The 20,059-nt window shown below is 41.0% G+C and overlaps 1 pseudogene; it reads right to left on the bottom strand.

Moving 5' to 3' along the window:
* Positions 1 to 4,753: 4,753 nt before the first annotated feature.
* On the bottom strand, positions 4,754 to 18,957 carry LOC139667270 (NLR family CARD domain-containing protein 3-like; annotated as a pseudogene).
* Positions 18,958 to 20,059: the final 1,102 nt, after the last annotated feature.

Below are 20,059 nucleotides of genomic sequence, written 5' to 3'. Positions count from 1 at the left end.
TCTTCGGGGAAAAGCGATGCGTCAGACCCCCCTATCAGTAAGCCTCACTCCGCTGCCCCCGGTAGCCATTGGCCCGGGTCCACGGCGGGTCCCAGAGGCGCGGTTTGTGCGGGTGTCAGAGTGCTCCATCCCGGTGGCCAAAGGGAAGAGGCTACCTGGTTGATCCTGCCAGTAGCATATGCTTGTCTCAAAGATGAAGCTATGCAAGTCCACACGGCCGGTACAGTGAAACTGCGAATGGCTCATTAAATCAGTTATGGTTCCTTTGATTGCTGTAACGTTACTTGGAGAACTGTGGCAATTGTGGAGCTCCCTCTCCCTCCCTCCATCCACTCACACACAACGCTGCTAGCTGACTTGTGTGTAAATGTTAGGCTACGTTAGCAAGGTGAAAACATTACATGTAAATTTTGTCCCGGTTGGGGTTCAGAATTCTCACCTGACTCGTCTGGAGTATCGCTAATGTTTCGACAATGTTGCAGCTAGGAAGCAAAGCTATCTGCAACATTGCTAGCTGCAAAATTGTTTTTTTTTGGTGCGACCAAACTTATGCCGGACCCCTGAACAGTGTTTTGGCAAATTTTGGAGGTGATCGGAGCAATGGTGTGCCTTGCAAGTCCAGACAGACGGATAGACGGACAGACAGACGCGCTGCCGATTATAGTAGTAAGATAGGATAGGATAGGATTATGGGCATTGAGAGCATCTGGGCACAAGGGGGAGCTAGTGAGTCTATGCCTGGATGAGATGATGGCAGCGGTGCGGGGAAGAAGTCGGCTTGCAATTGGAGACCGGAAGTGACCGGTGTCGAGCCTTCTTGGCTGTCTGGACATGTGGCAGGGGATAATCAGACGGTAGGAGTGTTAAAAACTGTATAAAATATGTTGTGCGTTAAAGTATGTGCACCCAGTCTGCTAGGATGGACACCATCCCTCAGATAAAAGGATGGACGATTCCAGAAGAGGTTAAAATTGTCAATAAAAACCGTGCTGTGCACTGTACAGACAGACTAGAGCCATGTATGAAGGCTAAGGATCAGGCTAAAATGTCCGACGCCTCGGACAAGTGGAGGGATGGGTCTGGAGTGTCCTTAAGCGAGTGAAGGAGCCTGCTAAAATCCCATTTTAAAATTTCAGAAGTCTGGTTGAAGATGTCTTTGCAGCCTATATGGATGATAACATTACGAGCGCTGGGGTGTGTCGCCAGGAGGCGGGGGATCTTGTCCAGGATGTCAGCCACCTTAGCACCTGGGAAACAGTATGTCTCTGCTGAGCTTCTCCTGACGTGTCTCACTATTGAATCACAAGGGTGGTGGGAGAAGCAGCTGGTGATGGTGCAGATGAAGGAGGACGGTCAGAGGAGAGGGCAGATGAGGAGTTCGGCCTAGAGCGGTGAGGTGTGGGGCGAGAGGATCGGTGCTCGGTGGGGAGGCCAGGGGCGATGGAGATCCGCTGGACTCACATAATATCATGGGAGGTGAAAGAGGCCGCGGGTTCCCAGCCAGAGGAGGGAATTAATCTATATCTATATCAAATCAATTCACTAGCTGGATGTCATGGGTTATGGGAGTACGAAAGGAGAGTCTCCTCGTCTTTTTGCGGTCGCCGACCACAACCCAGGGCTCCGGGTGTGATGGAGTAGAGCTGACTAGGGCTTTGGGTTTAGCCCCAAACCGGAGCCAGGGGTCCTCTGGGACAGAAACTGGAGCAGGAACAGAAGCCGCGGCTGGAGCAGGAGCAGCGGCCGAAGCAGTAGCAGCGTCAGCAGGCCAGGGAACAGTGGCATCCATCTCTTCAGCACTAGTGGCAGTGGCTTGTTCCAGGCCGAAGATGATGGTGTCCATGAGCTTCTCAGCTTTCTGGATCTGTTAGAGCGTGGAGATTCTTCCTTCCAACTCTGCAATCTTATCAGCAAGATGGGCGCAGCTGACACAGCTGGATGGGGAGGTGAGTGGAGCCATGAATTATAGGTGGGGTGGCTGGGGAACAGAAATAAAAAGGAGGCCAATACAAGGGCTAAAAGTACATAATAAAAGTTTAGCGACCAGTTATGGAGGGTAGCAGCCGCTGACAGGGAGGGCTCAGGCACTTACATGCAGGGGCTCCGACCCAGAGCCCACAGCCTTGATATGGTATTAGCAGTGGTGACCCACAGAAAGGACATCAAGCATCGAAACTTACCGACACGGGCCACACAAGTGGACCTGCTACAGAAAATAGGCTTCGGTTGGCAGTTGGTAGCGTCTTGACACCCGGTATCTGCAGTCCACGTTGGCTGACGTTAGTTAGCCAACGCTAAAAACAAGCCGGGTTGTGCTAGCTTCGGCAGCACAGCCCGACAGCCCCTGCTGTTGGGTTGAAAATAAACTCTATTCTCTGAATATCTTTCTGTGAATTGTATAATCCAGGTAACTCTGCCTCACCTGGGCTCAGTAATACAGGCTGCTCACCAACACAAAGGAAAAGGTAACAAGCCGACTGATGCAGTTAGTTTGGGGACGGAGCAGACAACACCATGAAAAGGTTTCAACCAGAGATACACAGCTGAGAGGAAATTTAAAATTACATCTGAATGTGAAATGACTGAAGAATATAATTCTGAAAAAATCCAAATAGTTGAGCAATTTCATTAAACAAACCTGTTTTTGCACCATGTTTAAGACTGTGGAAACAGCTATAAACTACAACACCTCTGGTGTCCAAAGTGAATATTACAGAAAAATTATATAATGATGATATAAATTATGATAGAACAATTATTTTTTACCATGAAGGAACTTCATAAGGATGATAAAACGTTGTACACATTAACTACATACCATCATGCTTAAATTGTGAAAGATACAACAGTGTACTAATGCCCACATGTGACTTTTTATCCTCGTCCTCAAATTAAGTTTCACCACGATATTCATATAAAATTCATGTTAGTTCATAATTATATATTCTGTCTGACCTCAGAGTCTCCAGTCTACAGTGTGGACTCTCCAGTCCAGCAGACAGCAGCTTCACTGCTGAATCCTGCAGCTTGTTGTTACTCAGGTCCAGCTCTCTCAGATGGGAGGGGTTGGACTTCAGAGCTGAGACCAGAGAAGCCCAGCTGCTCTCTGACAAGCTGCAGAACCACAATCTGAAAAGTACAGAAGAAGATTAGGGCCACGTGAAAAAAAAATTTCTGAGATCAATCTCAGAATTCTGACTTTATTCTAAGAACACCCTAATCCTCATCTGCAGAATGGAGATTAAAGCATGTTGCTAAAAATACATTCTGCCTCGACTGAAAACCTGCTTGAAGCCATAATCAAATCAGATCTGTTAAGGTTTTGCATATCATCACCGTCCAGTGAAAACCTTGTATCTCCAAAATGTGAGCTTTTCACTATAGAAAAACAGTATTGTTTTCATTTTGACCACCATGCATCTTTGATTTTATCCAGTGGGTTTTGAAAGGCGATCATCAGCCCAAGGCTGGTAGAGTTTGTCTCAACCCATAGAGGAGCATGGAGTGCTGCAACTCAAGTTAAAACATGACAATCAGCAACACTGGAGTTACAAGGTTTTCACGTGACAACAGTGATATGTAGCTCAACATCGTTATGCCAGTCAATGGGCTTTACTATTAAACATGTGGAAAGGCTTGTTTTACCATTATAGCCTTGTCAGTTTGGACCAGCATAATTTCAGTCTGATGTTGTCTTCAAATTAAATAAAAATGTAGAAGTTGAGCGCGGCATTCGATACAGTCGATCACAATATTCTCCTAAACCGCCTAGCGAACTATGTTGGCATCTGTGGCCCTGCGCTTTCTTTCTTCTTAATTCCTACTTATCTGATAGAACGTATTGTGTTTCACAACATTAGACATTTCAAAAAAGTTCAAAGGAGTTCTTAAAAAATATTAGTCTATCCTTCAATCTGATAAAAAACATTGCCCATGTATTTCAGGAATCACCTATCCCAGGTGGAAATTACACATGTGGTGCGTGTCCTCAGTGCAACAGCACAACAAAATGTCAATATTTCAGACACCCACATTCAGGAAAGAAAATTCCTATGAAGGGCATAATCTCCTGTAAAACCACAGATGTCATCTATCTTAGTTCTTGCCCCTGTGGGAAAGTGTATGTGGGCAAGACCAAGAGACGGTTGAAACAACGGATTGCTGAGCATCAAAGTTCTGTAAAATGTCCCAATCTCAACTATCTGGTAGCTGCACACTATATTGAGGCTAATCACCCCGTCTCCTCCCTCAAGTATACAGGAACTGAACATGTTGCTTTCGAGGAGAGTGGGAGATACAGACACTTTTAATACAGAGGGAGGATTCTGGATGTTTTACTTGAAGACATTGGCCCCCAATGGACTCAGTGCTGATTTTGACCTCAGATCTTTTCTATGAGTATTGCTTACATATTCATATAGTGTGGTTTACATGTATATACTGGCTGAATTAATTAGTGATGATATACTGTAGTTTACTGAGCTAAAAATGTATTCTATTGTTAATTTGTGTTAATGTGACTCTAATTTGGTTTTTAACATACAATTTGTGTTGTTGTTTGTGTTGTTTGTGAGTTTTTCACACCTACACAGCTGTTGTCATTTGCACTAATTTCACATGTGCATAAATCACCTGGTAATCCTCAATTTTTATGACCTTGATGAAGGCACAGTGTGCTGAAACGTTGGTCATCATGTCTCAACTTTATTGAAATATGGGAGCATAATAGAGAGTACAATTTCTCCATCTTTTCATCTGACGCCTTCTTCAGACAGTCTGCACCTCGCCTGATGTTTCTGGGTGTGCATCTCCAGCTTCTGCATTCTTTAAATTAAATGTCACCACAATATTCATATAACATCCATATGACCAAAGAACTGAAAAAATGCTGTCTGACCTCAGAGTCTCCAGTCTACAGTGTGGACTCTCCAGTCCAGCAGACAGCAGCTTCACTCCTGAATCCTGCAGCTTGTTGCTACTCAGGTCCAGCTCTCTCAGATGGGAGGGGTTGGACTTCAGAGCTGAGGCCAGGACTTCATAGTGAGTCTCTGAGAGTCTACAGTCAGAGAGTCTGTGATTACAGATTTAAGTAAAATCAGTTATTATCAAAACAGAGCTGAGAACAAGCATACCAATAACTTATGTATGCAGCATGAATATAGCTTCAATAATAATAATAATAATAACAACAATAACAACTGTCATTTTAACCACATTTAATTTTAAACATTTTAACCACAGCCTGAAGCTCCTGAGTTGTATTAAGCCCCCTTCACCCCTTAATTGGAAGATACCTAGAAATAAAACTCTGAAAAGACATTACAATCTGTATGGGTAAACAGAGTGAGTGTTGAGTAGGAATAGAGTGTGCAGTGTGAGTAGTAAAAGTGTGAGTAGTAGAATGAGTGTGATCAGGGCCCCGGTTCACGTACGTGGCTAACTGAGTTAACTGGATTAGTTTGTTGACTATTTGTCATAAACCCAGGATTTTCCGTTTCATGAAGCGAGTTCACAATTTAGCCAGATTTGTTACCAGGGCAAAAACTCAGGTTTAAGCTTAAAGGAATAGTTCACCCAAAAATGAAAAGCACAACTCCATAGCAGCAACAACTGAAGTCAGTGGGGACCAGTTCTTCAGAGTTCCAAAAAGACCTACAGTATATGTATACCATAATTTAGTGCAAATCTTAACTACAGCTGATTGATTTGCAACAAATAATGGTGTATAGTTCTTTCCAGAGGTGGGAGTAAGTCACACGTGCAAGTCACAAGCAAGTCTCAAGTCTTAACCTTCAAGTCTCAAGCAAGTCCCAAGTTACTGTGGTGAGAATTAAGCAAGTCAAGTCGAGTCCCTGCTATAAGTCAAGCAAGTCAAGTCAAGTCATTGCTCAGGTCAAGCAAGTCACAAGTCAAGTCATATGAAATTCTGATGATCTACCCCAGATTTTGTTTCCACATTTAAATCAGTTAAAAGACAGCGGTCATGAAAAGTTGAGTTTTATTTTCAACATTAACGAAAACTGTTGCAGCCTGCTTACATCTTATAAATCTTACTGATATTTGACATTTTGTGACAATCAATAACAAGCCTCCTAAATGAACAACAATGGAGAGTGGGGCTCTGAAATTATAATATAGCCCTATAGCTCTAAAGGGCTCTAAAGTGAAAACAGAAGTACAAAACAAAAAATTGACATCACAATGTTAAGCCTCCTGCCCTGGCTCCCCTTCAGCCAGGTAATAGTAACTTCTCAATATCAATATCTAGAAAAATGCAAATACCATAAAACTTCAATTAATAGGCCGGGCTTTTATTTGCTTCAAACACTGAACTCAACCGGCCTATATTTGGGATATGCGTCTATATGGGACAGGCCTTTAATTCCTTTCGCACAAAACTGCTCAGCAAAGATGGGAAATACTTGTATAAAAATTAGGCTATCGAATAACATATCAATTACAAATCATTCATTTGATCTCGCTTTGAGAGAGAGAGAGAGAGAGAGAGAGAGAGAGAGAGAGAGAGAGAAAAGCGGTGGTCGAGCGAGGTAGAAAGTGAATGAAGAGAGGGAGCGGTGGTAGCGAGAAAGCTGGTGAATCAGAGAAATAAAACGTTATTTTCTGATTGTTTCACAGCGGTTACGTTCTAAAGCAGAGAGAGAGAGAGAGAGAGAGAGAGAGAGAGAGAGAGAGAAAGAGAGCGCCCCGTGTCAAAATACCAGTAGCCAGTGTTCCGCGCAGAGCTGCCCCCCCGTACATGCGTGCCTCCCCAGTGTAAACACACGCATCATTTTGGTATTTAATAAAAAGAAAACAAGTCAAGTCCTTTCAAGTCATCTGTCTCAAGGCTAAGTCAAGTCTCAAGTCATGAATACCAAGTCAAAGTCAAATCGAGTCTTTTATCAGTGTTAGTCAAGCAAGTCTCAAGTCCTCAAATTTGCGACTATCTCTATGAGCGCTATCGATTTAGTCGTGAGGGAATTATTTACCTGCAGCAATTTATAGGACGGCACATCACAAACTCCACAATCCCAAACTCAGCCTTAACAGCCTTAACAGTGGTGGAGTTCATACAGACGCTGTGTATTTGGCTTCGCTTCTTCGCTTTTTATATCCACAGCATAAATGTGCAGTGTCTCATAACCTTCAGGCAATATTCAGAGCAATAGAAACAATTTGATGCAAAGAAAAATGTCCACTTACTTGGACATTACCTGGTTAAAAGTTTAGAATTACAGTAAAGAGTCTATCTGTTTGCAATATATTTTTATATTTGATTTTCACCTGTTGCCAGGTGCCTTTCTTGCCACTGCCAGATGCCCTTGGAAGTCATTACAAATAATATACCTTTTAATATTCCAGTATGGTGACATTATCAGAAAGCACAAGAGTCCAAATATTAGGCATGCAGGATTGACTAATCAAATCCTAATCCACGTTTGTGAAACGGACAAAGCCTGAACTCAATTGATTAGATATTTCGATACGGCACGCGTCCAATTATCCTGGATTAAGCCACGAATGTGAAATGGGACACCAGGACTAACCGAGCCTTCCTGCAGTTCCTCACAGCTGGGATCAGTCTCCATCGTCCCGTCACAGATGTGTTGTAGGCCTTCAGGTCCAACACATCCAGAACCTCCTCTGACATCTGCAGCATGTAAGCCAGAGCTGAGCAGTGGATCACAGAGAGTTTCTTATCTGATCTGTTCTCTGACTTCAGGAAGTCTTGGATCTCCCGATGTACTGACTGGTCGTTCATCTCCATCAGACAGTGGAAGATGTTGATGCTTCTGTCAGGAGAGGTATTGGAGGTGTTCATCTCCTTCAGGTTGCTGATGGCTCTCTGGATTTTCTCTGGACTGTTCTCTGTCCGACCCAGCAGGCCTCCTAAAAGACTCTGGTTGGACTCCAGTGAGAGGCCATGAAGGAAGCGGACAAAGAGGTCCAGGTGGCCATTTTTACTCTTCAGGGCTTTTTCCATGACTTTCCTTAGGAAGACATCCAGGGATGGGACCCTGCCTTGTCCCAGCAATGTCTCCAGTACTCTCTTATCCCTGGTTGTGTAGCAGTGGATCATGTAGACTGCAGCGAGAAACTCCTGAATGCTCAGATGAACAAAGCAGTAGACCGTTCTCTGGAAGAGCACACACTCTCTTTTGAAGATCTCTGTGCACACTCCTGAGAACACCAAGGCCTCTCTGACATCAAGACCACACTCCTCCAGGTCTTCTTGGTAGAACATGAGGTTGCCTTTCTCCAGATGTTCAAACGCCAGCCTCCCCAGCTTCAGAAGAACTTCCCTATCAGTCTCCATCAGCTCCTGTTGACTCATCTCATGTCTCTCATCATACTTCTGCTTCTTCCTCTTTGTCTGAACCAGCAGGAAGTGTGAGTACATCTCAGTCAGGGTCTTGGGCAGCTCTCCTCTCTGGTCTGTAGTCAACATGTGCTCCAGAACTGTAGCAGTGATCCAACAGAAGACTGGGATGTGGCACATGATGTGGAGGCTCCTGGATGCCTTGATGTGTGAGATGATTCTGCTGGACAGCTCCTCATCACTGGATCTCCTCCTGAAGTACTCCTCCTTCTGGGGGTCAGTGAACCCTCGTACTTCTGTTACCCTGTCAACACATGTAGGAGGGATCTGATTGGCTGCTGCAGGTCGGGACGTTATCCAGAGGAGAGCCGAGGGAAGCAGATTCCCCTCGATGAGGTTTGTCAACAGCACATCTACTGATGATGTCTGTGTGACATCAGACACAACCTCATTGTTCTGGAAATCCAATGAAAGTCTGCTTTCATCCAGACCATCAAAGATGAACACAACTTTACAGACAGAGAGCTTCTCTGCTGTGACCGTCTGTAATGTTGGATGGAAAACATGGAGCAGCATGAGAAGACTGTACTGCTCATCTTTGATCAAGTTCAGCTCCCGGAACGACAGCAGAATCACAAGACTGACATCTTGATTTTCCAAGCCCTCTGCCCAGTCCAGAGTGAACTTCTGCACTGAGAAGGTTTTTCCAATGCCAGCAACGCCCTTCGTCAGAACTACTCTGATGTGTGTCTCTTGGCCAGGTAAGGGTTTAAAGATGTTGTGGCACTTGATTGGAGTGTCATGGAGGGTCTCCATCTTGGATGCTGTCTCCAGCTGCCACACCTCATGTTGGGTATTAACCTCTTCAGTCTGTCCCTCTGTGATGTAGAGCTCAGTGTAGATCCTGTTGAGGGGGTTCCAGTTCCTGCTTCAGCAGTTCCTTCTGTCACAGATTCACATCTCCTTCTCAGACTGATCTTATGCTCGTCTAAAACCTCCTGCAGACCGCTGTCCACTGGAAGAGAAGAAGGAATAAGCAAGTGTTTAATAAATATGCTATTGTTTCCTGGTTTTAGAAATAGTGACAACAGCAGATCCCCAGTCTTACTTTGTGTGATGCTGGTTTGACTGGGTGTCTGCAGTCCAGGTCTTGTTCTGGATCTTTTTCCACACTGGGGACAGGCGGAGTCTCCTGAGGAACCAGACTGGTCCCAGTATGAGGTGACGCACTGTCTGCAGAACCAGTGTCCACAGCTGGTAGAGACTGGATCACTCAGGACCTCCTGACACAACGCACAGCAGGACAGCTGCTCCTTTACAACACCATGACTCCTCTTCCTCTCTCTGTGGAGATGAAGGCAATTCATTATGACTGATTAGAAAAGTTTATAACTAAAACAACTACAAAAGGTTTTAACTCTCTGTTTCGTTGCTAGCAGAGAGTATGGGATTAATGGAAAGTATCAGTAAGGCATGTAGCATCTTTGTTGCTAACTAGATGACACAAACCTAAACCTGTCAAGTGCAGTCAGTCGTCAAATGCACAGATCATAGTGTGTACACTACACTGGTGGGCGGGACAAGACAATTTGATTGACACATGGTGGAACTGCTATTGAATGAAAGTGGTGTTAAAAGCAGCAATGAATTAAAAGAAGCGGTGGCGATTGGAAACGCATTAAACTGAATTGTTGAAATGGCTTGTGAATAAATAAATATCAAGGCAATCAGACAAAGACAAAATGATTTGTTAATAATTTAATTTCATCACTGTGCAATCATTTAATTTGGTAGTGTTTTAACACTTCAATATTTGATTGCATTTTATTTGATTCAACCCACCATTTAATTTGATAGCTTTTTAAATGATTCATTGTTTAATTTATTATTTTTGTTACTTCCACCCCTCATACCTGTGGTACTGACCTCTGGAAACATAAATGTTTTATTCATATAATTAGTTCTAGTAAAGACAGACGACAATGCATGTGATGTTGCACATTTTCACTTTTTCTGTCCATCTGGTTCCTCCATCTGGAGTTTTGATAAGGAGAACAGCTGGTTCTGTTCTTATTCTAATCTGCAGTTAAAATCTAATATAAATAATGTAAATAAATAGTTTAAGCTAGGTTTGTGAAACCAGCCCTTGAAACTAATTAAATCTTAATCAAATGGAATATTAATTTGAAAAAGAGCTGATAGGATAATATAAATAAATAAGATAATTTTTCTGTAACTAATTGGGAGAATATTAAAAGTGAAATAAAAAGAAAAGAATATTTAAAAGATTAATTCCAGGAATTGAGATGGGTGTTCTGGAGACCATAATGGCAGCGAAAGTCGGTCAGAAGGGCCCGATGGGATTTTCAGCCTGGGGCCCCATCAGACTCTAGAACCGCCTCTGTGCAAAACTAGCAGCCACCAACCAAGCTGAAAACTGCATCCATGAGTCTCACCAAGCACCACAGGCACAGTATCCGGTCTGAGACAAGCAGCATCTCGAGTCTTTGATAATACTGATTGTGATTGTCAGTTGCATTATGTTTAATCCCCCCATTTGCTCTATTCTTAGTTATATTTCTGATCTTTTTTTGCTGTATCCATTATTTGCTGCTGCAACATCCCAGTTTTCCCACAGAGATCATCAAATTTCATCTTTTCTTATCTTATCTTATCCTACTCTACCTTAATAAAATCATAGTTTGTTTCTGGCTAACATAATGCAGAGCAGTTATGTTTCTCTTACCAGTGTCTTTCCTTGATATCCTCACTACGAGCTTTGGTTCATGAATACATTTAATTATAGATACATTTAATAATATTCCATCAGGTAGACTCCCAGTATAACAGTCCTCTTACTTTGTGTCTGAAGGTCCAGGTTCATTACTGAAATATGGAGGAATATCTTTGGAGTGGTCACTCTTCATAGACAGACAGCTGGGTGCTGGAGACTCTGCTCTCTGCCTGTGGTACTGACCTCTGGAAACAGAAATGTTTTATACATATCATCATTAGTTCCAGTAAAGACAGACAACAATGCATGTGATTATGTACATTTTAACTGTTTCTGTCCATCTGGTTCCTCCATCTGGAGTTTTTCATAAGAACAGCTGGTTCTGTTCTTATCCTAATCTTTATGTTCTGTACATGTGATCTACAGCTGTGAACTGAATATATTTTATAAGGTGAAGAGTTTTTATATCTACATGTCTAGACACTTTCTGCCCTCTGTAGACTCCCTGTAGACTCTCCCTCTCTTCTGTCTGACTGATATATGTATCCTCACGCTATATGAAAAAAACTTAAGTGCTAACAATGATGTGATGAGAGCAGGATGCATTGTTTTAAGTAACCGATAAGCTGTATTAGACTTTTATATTTGGTTTCATACAGACAAATAAGTCACAGCTTATCCCCCCATTTGCTCTAATCTTATTTATATTTATTTTCTTTTTTTTGCTGTATCCTGATATTATTTGCTGCTGCAACATCCCAGTTTTCCCACAGAGATCATTTAAATGTAATCTTATCTTATCTTATCCTACTCTACGTTAATAAAATCATAGTTTGTTTCTGGCCAAAATAACGCAGAGCAGTTATGTTTCTCTTACCAGTGACTTTCCTAGATATCTTCACGACGAGCTTTGGTTCATGCATACATTTAACTATACATACATTTAATAATATTCCATCAGGTAGACTGACAGTATAACCAGTCCTCTTACCTTGTGTCTGAAGGTCCAGGTTCATTACTGAAATATGGAGGAATATCTTTGGAGCGGTCACTCTTCATAGACAGACAGCTGGGTGCTGGAGACTCTGCTCTGCCCTCCTCTTCCTCCACACAAACACTCATCTTCTGGACTTCAGTCAGTCTGAGAGGTGAAACAGAAACACTGGACACACACACACACACACACACACTGTATAAGGAACCCAGCCAGCACTACCCCTGGTAAGTTAAGAGTCACCTAATTTTTTTCCTTAAACATGTCTAATTAAAAAAAAACAGTGTGTATTAAACTAAAGCTGCAACAATTAATCCATTAATCGATTAGTTGTCAACTACTAAATTAATCACCAACTATTTTGATAATCGATTAATCGGTTTGAGTAATTTTTTAAGAAAAATAAGTCAAAATTCTCTCATTCCAGCTTCTTAAATGTGAATATTTTCTGGTTTCTTTCCTCCTCTATGACAGTAAACTGAATATCTTTGGGTTGTGGACAAAACAAGACATTTGAGGACGTCATCTTGGGCTTTGGGAAACACTGATCCACATTTTTCACCATTTTCTGACATTTTATAGATCAAACAACTAATCGATTAATCGAGAAAATAATCCACAGATTAATCAACAATGAAAATAATCGTTAGTTGCAGCCCTATATTAAACAGCCAATCAGGACTTCGTATCCACAGATGAATCAGTGATAAACTGTTCAGTTCATTCTGACTCTTATTCCCTCTACAGTCCACAGGGAGACAACTGACTCAGAGACTTTTACAGTAAAATAATAATAATGTTGTAATAACACTCACCCTGCCTCAGCCTTCTGTTTCCTCCTCCTGCTCTGCTTTGTGTCTCAAAATGGAGTCTGAACTAACTGGCTTCATACTTTCAGTTTCACTCAACAGTTTCTTCTCCTCTCCATTTCCTTTACTGTTCTCTCCATATAAGTATTACAGTTTTTCTTGATTGTTGTTCAGATGCATTTCAGATTTGAGAATAACTGAAACAAACAACAAAACTGTGTTTTAGTTGGCAAAACAGTAAATACATGTTTTAAATGTAATACCGCTTTTGAAACATTACATACCATCAATAATTTACTTATGTCCACAAAAAGATTAAAATGTCAAAAAATAAAAAAACAAAAAAACATTGAGCTGAAATCTTCCAAGGGTAGGAAATTGTCTAAGTGAAAACAAGCAATCTCTTCATCTTGGTAAAACAGAGGATATTCTATTGCAGATATAAATTAAATAAGTCTACAGGTTTTAGAGTCATGGTTGGTGACGTCACCATAGCAGAGAAATCCACAGTTAATCACCTGTACTATAGGATGTGTACTGGATAATCATTTATCTGGAGAACACATGGCTTTAAAGATAGCCTGCTTAATTTAACCATTCCATTTTTGGCCAGAATCGTTAAATTTTTAGACTTTCGGGCATTAAAAACACTGTCAGGAGCTTTAACTCAGTGTCATTTTGATGATGCTGTTGTTCTTGGTCTGACTGTACAGACTGTACAGACTGTTCGGGGAGAGGTGCCCAGATACCTTCAGGGCTGCCAACTCTCACGCACTGAGCGTGAGACTCACGCAATCGACACTTTTCATACGCTCTCACGCCACGAGTGAGTTACTATGGTTACGGGGATGCTCTGTGCACAGAGATAGGCTATAACACAAGTGTAAGTATAAGTGTTTTCTATAGTATTTGTATAGTAGGCTACTTGTATAGTACTCAGTAGCGGCACCGCTGCTGAAAATGCGCCGATTGTTTTAAATTAATTGTAGGCTATTTCTGACACACAGTGACGTGTGGTGGCAGACAGAGAGGACATTCATTTGCATATCTGTATAGGCTACTGTGGATTTTAAGTTGATTCAAGTGTAGAGATGTTTGTTTTTACTGTAGTAACCTACTTGTTTACATGATGGCATCTAGGCTATATAAATTATTTCTTTATGGATTGTAATCTTAATTGCAAGGCAAGGCAAATTTATTTATATAGCACATTTCATACCCAAAGGCAACCCAAGGTGCTTTACAGAGAACACATGCAAAAGCACAAGAAACAAATGATAAAAACAATAAAAGCAAACAGGCAAATGCCCACAGATTAAAAAAAAAAAAAAAAAAAAAATATAGTAGTATAAAAGAAAATCAATTAAAAGCAATGGTAAACAGGCAGGTCTTTAGCTTAGATTTAAAAGTAGTCAGCATTGGCTCAAGTCTCAGCTCCACTGGCAATTTGTTCCACATTTGAGCAGCATGGAAGCTAAAGGCAGCTTCACCATGTTTTGTTTTTACTCTGGGAACAGTCAGTAATCCAGAACCAACCGACCTAAGAGGTCTGCAAGGTTCGTATTGGGTCAGGAGATCTGATAGGTATCTTGGACCTAAACCGTTCAATGATTTATGGACAAGTAATAGAATTTTGAAATTGATTCTGTGGGAAACAGGTAGCCAATGTAGTGCTCTGAGGACTGGAGTTATATGCTGGTATTTTTTGGTCCTTGATACAACCCTGGCAGCCGCATTTTGGATGAGCTGAAGCTGTCTAATTGTGTCTTAGACAGACCTGTAAACAGTCCGTTGCAGTAGTCCAGCCTGCTAGAGATAAAAGCATGCACAAGTTTCTCTAGGTCAGGTTTTGACATCAAGTCTCTGATCCTTACAATGTTTTTAAGGTGATAAAAGGCTGATTTAGTTATTGATTTAATGTGACTACTGAAATTTAAGTCTGAATCCAGGATAACACCGAGGTTTCTAGCTTGATTTTTGCTCTTAAAGGACAGACTATTTAGGTGAGCAAAGACTCTAAGTCTTTCTTCTTTGGCCCCAAAAACAATGACTTCAGTTTTTTCTTCATTTAACTGGAGAAAATTTTGGAACATCCAGCTACTAATTTGTTTAATGCATTGTCCCAGGGAGTCTATTGAACTGTACTCGTTAGGTGACACGGCTATATATATTTGCGTATCATCTGCATACATGTGATATGAAACCATACAATTTTGAATAATATCAGCTAATGGGAGTATGTAGAGATTGAATAACAGAGGTCCGAGAATTGACCCTTGTGGAACTCCACACGTTGTTGGGAGACGCTCTGACGTACAGCTACCGATTGATACAAAATAGTCTCAGTCCTGAAGGTAGGACTTGAACCAATTTAGGACCATGTTAGATAGACCAAACCAGTGTTCAAGTCTGTCTATTAATATATTGTGATCAACCGTATCAAATGCAGCAGTAAGGTCCAGTAACACGAGGACAGAGACTTTACCAGAATCTATGTTGATATTAATGTCATTCAGAACCTTGATAAGAGCAGTCTCGGTACTGTGGTGGGGCCTAAAGCCAGACTGGAAAATGTCAAGGTAGTTATTTACTGCCAGACGGCCGGTAGTGGTTAAGTACAGATGCATCCAGATTAGCTTTTTTTTAAATGTGGCTTGATTACTGCAGTTTTCAGGGCTTTGGGGAAGACCCCTGAAAGCAGTGAACTGTTAACTATCTGTAATACATCTGTTGCCAGGTAACTAAAAACTTTTTTAAAAAAACACTGAAGGCAGCGGATCAAGGCAGCACGTGGAGGGTTTGAGATGTAAAACAATTTCTTCAAGAGATGTGAGGTTTATGACATCAGAATGAGTCATCTTTACCAGATTAGTTCTAGTAGATTGCTGAGGCGTGTTATATAGCGTAAGTGAGGAAGCACCGATAGTTTGCCTAATCTTTTGGATTTTTTCTGTGAAAAAATAAGCAAAGTCATTACATGACTTTGTAGAGTTGAGTTCGGGAGGCATTGGTACTCGTGGGTTGGTGAGTTTATCCACAGTGGCAAAGTGTGCGTGCATTATTAGTCTCCGAGTTAATGACCTGAGACAGGAATGATTGTCTTGCATTTTTCAGTGCTAAATAGTATTTCTGGAGACTCTCTTTATAGAGATCATAATGAATTTGGAGTTTAGTTTTCCGCCATTTACGCTCAGTTTTTCGACACATTCTTTTTTGGATTTTGGCCTGAGGGGCGTTCCTCCATGGTGCCTTTTGCTTACCAGAAGAGACTTTGACTCTAACTGGCGCAATTTCATCGATGACGTTTAGGATTTTAGAATTAAAATTGTCCAGAAGATCCTCGACTGACGTTGACAGAGAGGGGGGTATCATGGAGATTGCCTGAGAGAATGCTATGCTGCTGTATTCACTGATATAATGTTTTTTGACTGTTTTGGACCTAGTGCGAGTGTCCACTATGACAGTCATATCAAACAGAACACAGAAATGATCCGATAAGGCAGCATCAAGGACCATGACATTGGAGATATCAAGACCTTTGGAGATAACCAGGTCCAGTATATGGCCTTTGTTGTGAGTAGGCTCTTTTACATGCTGAGAGAGTTCAAAGTTTTCCAAGATAAAGGAAAGTTCTTGGGCATTCCTATCATTTGGATTGTCAGCATGAATATTAAAATCACCAGTAATAATTACACGGTCAAAGTCAGTTACAATAATGGACATCAATTCTGCAAACTCATCAAAAAATGTAGCTGAATATTTTGGTGGCCTATAGATATTTAACAGGATAGTTTTAGCACTCCTATTTAGTATAACTGCGAGATATTCAAAGGAGTTGTATGTACCAAATGATAATTGTTTGCAAAAGAACACATCCTTGAATATAACAGCTACACCACCACCTCTTCTTCCTGCTGTAACTACATCCAGAAAGTTAAAGTTGGGGGGCGCTGACTCAATAAGAGCTAAGCGCTGACTCAATTGCAGGCTAAGATGCCATGCCAATAAAGTAAAAAACAATGTGAGGGCCTATGTCCATTATTACCTGCTTAAATTGGCTTAGAGCTGTCACACTAACCACTTAATGGCATTAGCTACATTTGCCTTGTATTGTATATTTTATCTGGGTGTATTGTGAGGTGTGTTTCAGTGTTGGTGATATTTAATTGCTGCCAACATCTGTCTATTGCTACAACAACAGATCATTTGGGGGTTTTACATTAAAAATAAGCAGATTTTGATATTTACTCTTAATACAACTACTCAGTACCAAAGAGTACCAAAGAAATCTGAGAATTATAAAGTCTTCTTGAAAAAAGGATTCATAGTTTCTGTAAAGTAAATGCACCATTAAAATACCTCCAGAAGATAATCTTTATGATTTAAAACATAATTACTTAACATAGTTTAGCTATTTTTATCTACAAACTACAAAAAATGCTCATGTTTGGTTCCATTTCAGACAGTCACAGTTGTCTTGCACACAGTGAGCTAAATAAAAAGTAGTAGTGATGTCTCAATAAAAAAATATTAGCATTATAATGGCAGCATAAGGCACTATCACCATTGATTCCAATGACAGTCAGCAGTTGACCCAGGTAAGATGGCTGCCATATGGTCCCATTCCAGAATAGGAATTCTCTATGACAGGTCCTCTACTGTTTTATCTGTTACTGTTTTATCTCTATGGCTCTGTGTCTGTCGCCCTGAAACTTTCTCACGATTCCCAATAAAAGGTTTTTAGGTTAGTATGCCTATGCAAAATCATGAATGTAAGCACCTCAATGCTGAAATCTAGTAATATAACATAATTTTACATTTTTGGTTAACATTATACAGGGTTGCTGTTTCTTCACTTAACCCAAGAGGTTAGGTGGTGTAGAAATGCAGGAAATTTGTTTTAAATTACTACTATTTTTTTTTCTGGGGGAGGACACCCCCATGGTTGGTGATGTCACCATAGCAGAGAAATCCACAGTTAATCACCTGTACTATAGGATGTGTACTGGATAATCATTTATCTGGAGAACACATGGCTTTAAAGATAGCCTACTTAATTTAACCATTCCATTTTTGGCCAGAATCGTTAAATTTTTAGACTTTCGGGCATTAAAAACACTGTCAGGAGCTTTAACTCAGTGTCATTTTGATGATGCTGCTGTTCTTGGTCTGACAGCACACTGAAGTCAATCAGAAACAAGTTGCAGCCATCACAGAACAAGCTTGTCAGGTTTGGACCAGATTAAACTGCAAACTGTACAGACTGTTCGGGGAGAAGTGCCCAGATACCTTCAGGGCTGCCAACTCCCCCCCTTACATTCTGCTGCTTTTCTTTCGAACAAATTAGTAACTCCCGCTGTACTATGTTCCTGCAATACCGGAGGCTGCAGTTTCGGGACCGCAGTCTTAGGACCGCATACTTCGTCTAACGACTTAGTCTAGTTTTAAAGGTTTATTCCACCCAAATACTACTTTATGTATAACAACTTAGTTTTAAAGGTTTATTCCACCCAAATACTACTTTATGTATGACGACTTACCGTTTTAAAGGTTTATTCCACCCAAATACTACTTTCTGTCTTGCAATTCAACTTGGTTGCTAAGAGTTGCATGATTCACATTCAGTACTCACACTCTGATTGTCGTCCATCTACTGCGGTCCTTGGCTATCCAATTCGCTAGGTGGCGCTGGCGCGAGAAACTTAAAAAAAACTAGGGTCCTAGAACTGCGGTCCTGAAACTGCAGCCTCCGGTATTGCAGGAACATGCTACTCAACTCCCGAGCTGCCTGCACAAAGTCAGTGAACTAATGACAGTGTCATCTACATGACTGAAGACGGGTACAGCGTGTCAAACCAAGACGGAAATAAAACTGGATTAAAAACAGCTGAGCCATGTTGGCCTTCTTCGATCAGATCATCATCTCAGAATTAAAAGATAATAATTATTCATTTGGAAAAACCGGGCTGAGTTTTTTCCAGTTGAATGCAGTAGACAGACATTCAGTAGACAACTGACTCAGAGACTTTTACAGTAAAATAATAATAATGTTGTAATAATAACACTCACCCTGCCTCCGCCTGTTGCGTGTTCTGTGCTCTGCTCTGTGTCTCAAAATGGAGTCTGAACTAACTGCTTCATACTTTCACTTTCACTCACCAGTTTGTTCCTCCTGATGTGGAAGTCATGTGGTTGAATATGTATCGGCCTACTTGCTGTCCAAAAGGAGACAGTGACAGCTGCTTGCTGGCAGCAGGGAGTCTGAACCCCGGTCATTTTTCAATGTTTTCATGTTTTTAACGTCAACTACAAAAGGTGTTAAAGACATTCAAGTAACAACAATCAATCAAATATAAACTAAACTCGGAGCGAGGGGACAAAATATAAATTCACATTTAGAAAAACTCAATGATTGAATGATTTGCACAAATAGGCTATGGCTTTTTGGAGGAAATTGTTTTCATGTATTGCTTGGCTTCATTTTCAAAAGCAATAAATGAGGGTTTAGAATTATTACATTTGGATTTGTGGGTTTTGCCAAAATAACGATTCGGTAAATAAAATAAAATAAGATTCTCTGTTGGTCCGTCCTGTCCGCTCGCGCCCTGCTGACGCTGCAGAGGACAAACCGTCTCTGAAATACCGGCTCGTTACACGCGGTGAGGTTCTCCATTCCCACACCTTTGGATCATTTGCATATTGTGAATGAGATTCATGAAAAAATATAAATTATATACCACCTGCTCTAGGCCGTACTGTAGATGTTAACTAATAAAAATATATTTGAATGATTAATAATTCAATAAAGTTACATTGTGTCCCCAGGGCATTAATTACCATCGGAAATACGTGATGTTTTTAATAAATAGGCTAGGACTCACACACTGGCTCTGCAGTATTTTTTGTGATTTTATTTTTATTTTATTTATTGAATACATCAACAACAAATAGGCCTACAAAGAAAGACGAGAAAAAAACAAACACAAAATCAAAATCTGGCTCTGCAGTTATTAACTATCTTTTGTTGGGTTAGTCTCTGTCAAAAATAAATAAGTAAATAAAATGAGTTTGCCTCACACAGCACATGACGTGTCCCTTTGTTCTGAAAATCAGATTTTCTACCTGACAGCTGCAGGCTTGGTGGGAACAGGCTTTCCACACAGTGCAGCTTACAAATTCAGACTGTTGTTATTCAAACCAAA

This window comes from Centroberyx affinis, unplaced genomic scaffold, assembly GCF_046629955.1.
Source record: "Centroberyx affinis isolate AG114_WGS23_722 - 3 ecotype Tasmania unplaced genomic scaffold, CSIRO-AGI_Caff_v1 ptg000265l_1, whole genome shotgun sequence".
Classification (NCBI taxonomy): Eukaryota; Metazoa; Chordata; class Actinopteri; order Beryciformes; family Berycidae; genus Centroberyx; species Centroberyx affinis.
This window is presented reverse-complemented; position numbering and strand designations above follow the sequence as displayed.